This window comes from Echinops telfairi, unplaced genomic scaffold (assembly GCF_000313985.2).
Source record: "Echinops telfairi isolate 266 unplaced genomic scaffold, ASM31398v2 ScPeMD7_443;HRSCAF=831, whole genome shotgun sequence".
Lineage (NCBI taxonomy): Eukaryota > Metazoa > Chordata > Mammalia > Afrosoricida > Tenrecidae > Echinops > Echinops telfairi.
This window is the reverse complement of record NW_022104341.1, coordinates 67,852,289-67,854,921: the sequence shown is the minus strand read 5'-3', so window position 1 is coordinate 67,854,921 and position 2,633 is coordinate 67,852,289. Positions and strand designations below refer to the sequence as shown.

At 44.5% G+C, this 2,633-nt stretch overlaps 1 pseudogene; it reads right to left on the bottom strand.

Annotated features, from left to right (window-relative positions):
- Positions 1–1,139: 1,139 nt before the first annotated feature.
- Positions 1,140–1,232, bottom strand: LOC115870256 (annotated as a pseudogene).
- Between the last annotated feature and the right edge of the window lie 1,401 nt (positions 1,233–2,633).

Below are 2,633 nucleotides of genomic sequence, written 5' to 3'. Positions count from 1 at the left end.
TCGCTTGTAGACTTTGCGAGAACTGTCTTTTGCTAGGGAAAGGTGGAACTATAACAGGCCAGGCCGAGAGCCTTCTCACCTGGAAATAGTTTTAAAATATTTTTTATTGGCATAGACTTCACTTATCATAGTGTTTAATCATTGAATCATATTAAAAAGAGTTGTGCAATCATCACCACTATCATTTTTGGAATATTTTCTTCTCATATTTATTGTTGTTAGCGACCCATTTTACTCCAACCCCTAGGTAATTATTAATCCTGTTACTGTCTCTACAGATTTACCTATCCTGGATTTCATATACAGAAAATCATGCAAAAACACCAACAGGAAGTAAACAACAACCACCACACCAAACCCAACAACCATGACTGGACAAAACAGAGGGAAAAAACCCTTCATTGCAAAGAAAGCAGGAAATGTTAAAAACTGCAATCATTTTGGACTGGGCCCAAAGGGAGAGCAAATGATAAGTTGTTACCTTATAACTGATCTGCACCTGCCTTCATCCGCTTCACAATGCTCGGAGTTTCTTTCTTGACTAGAGAGAGAGATGTGGTGGGGGATCATTCTCTTCAAAAAACAAAAAAGGCACGGAGTTTGGAGAAAGTCCCGACACTACCAGGGTTTCTATTCTTTCTGAAGCCTGGTTCTTAAGCTCTTCCTTCAAATCTTTATGACATCCTGCATCTGTTCAATGAACCTCTCTGCTTCTGTTGCTTGCAAACAAGAGCCCCCGTTGCTGTAAGCAGCTACTAATATTTTTATCTAAAGATTTGGGATTGTACAGGTCGGTTGCTTACTTCGTTAGCTCAGCTCGTCTGGGCTCCAGCAGCTCCCGGCTGAGCCACTAGTGCTTCCAGCCGCAGGCTTTGCTCTGTCCGGTTCCTCAGCCAACTATAAAGAAGTGAAAAGTCTTAGTCATATAGTAGATGGGACGGAGTCATTCCTGCCACATTGGCATTTTAAGGACTAAGAGGTTTGGTTTGGGTCTCAAGTCCGAGACCAGTGAGGTGGCGAGTGAGTTTTTATGGCATACCAGAGACGTCCCTGGATCAGATAAGGAATGACCTAGAAGGCAGCAGTCTTAGGCGGGAAGGGATCTTGGCTGTCTTGGCACCCCATTTGATCCCCAGAATTAAAAGCTATACTTGTATGCATATTGTAAGACCCAAAGGCTTCTTCCAGCCTAGTCAAGGGGAGTGCTAACCTTCTCTCCTTTTGTACAGCAAGAGGAGCCCTGGTTGTGTAGTGGCTATGCCTTGGGGTTCTAACAGCCTCAGAAGCCCACAGGGGAAGTTCTACCTTGTCTATAGGGTCACTATGAGTCAGGATTGATTCCACGGCAGTGAATTTTTAAAAAAAGGTTTATTGAAAGCTATACTTAGCCCCTGGTAAATGCTGAAAAATATAGACAGAATGATAGGTCAGTCAACTAGGATGTGGAAAATATGGATATTGAGACTGCAGAGAGGTTGGGTTCTCAACGGTGCTATGCTCAAAGAGTCAGTGTGATGTTTCTGCTTTTTCACAATTTTCTTCGGAGTGTTCTTCTCTGCTGAGTACATCTTTTAACCAGAGCCAACCTCAAGCACTCCTATAGCTGCCTGTCCTGTCCCCATCTTTAGTCACTGGAATGACATCCTGTCTTGCCGGCCCCCCCCCCCCCTGCCCATTGGAGTGGTGTTTGCTTTGTCCACATTGCAAAGGCTAGACATTCCGCTGCTGACCGAAAGGTGGTGGTTCAAATCCACCCCACAACTCCTGGGGAGGAAGACATGACAATCTGCTTCTGTAACAATTCTAGAACAAACACAAGCAAATAAGAATCCTCTGTTACATGAGTCACTGTGAGTTGGCGTCTGCTTGATGACACTTGACAACAACAATTCCTAACCCAAGATCTGAGATTGTAAGGCTCTCTTCTGAATCCTCCTCCTTAAGGCCAGAGCCTTGCTCCTCATGTTTGACAGGTCCCTGGGGTGCTAGACCAGCAGTTAGGTTTCCTAAGTGATAAGTTGGTTAATTAAAAACATTGATACAATAGCTACCATTTATTGTGTTAGGTGCTTTCAAGTCAGTTCTGACTCATAGTGACCGCAGGTACAACAGAAGGGAAAACTGCCTGGTTCTGCGCCATCCTCAAAATGTTTGAGCCCACTGTTGCAACCTGTGGTAGTTACATAATCTGGTGTCAATTTGGGACTTGAGAGGATGAAGAGTGAAGAGGTGGAGTCTAGTCTGTCAATCGGGTCATAGCCAATGAGGCCTCTTTGTGGCCATCCCCTGAGGATTCTAGGAATTCCTGTATTTCTTCCTTGGAAGTAGAAGACACTCTCTCAGCTCACTCTTTGAGAGATGCTCTACTGACAAGACACATGGTACTATGCTGACAGACCACATGCCCTGGAAAATGGAGGAACCATGTGAAGACCCTTGCCAGCACTGAGATGCTTCTCCTGCCACTGGATCCACAAGACTTTGCACCCACTGGCCTGTGATCTTCCTGCATTCAGCATCATTGCACATGTTTCTTGAGTCTGAAGAGGACTTCATAGATTGGTATCAGACATATGGTCTAATATCAGACTTATGGACTTGATCTGGACTAGGCTGGGATGTTTTCTAACTAT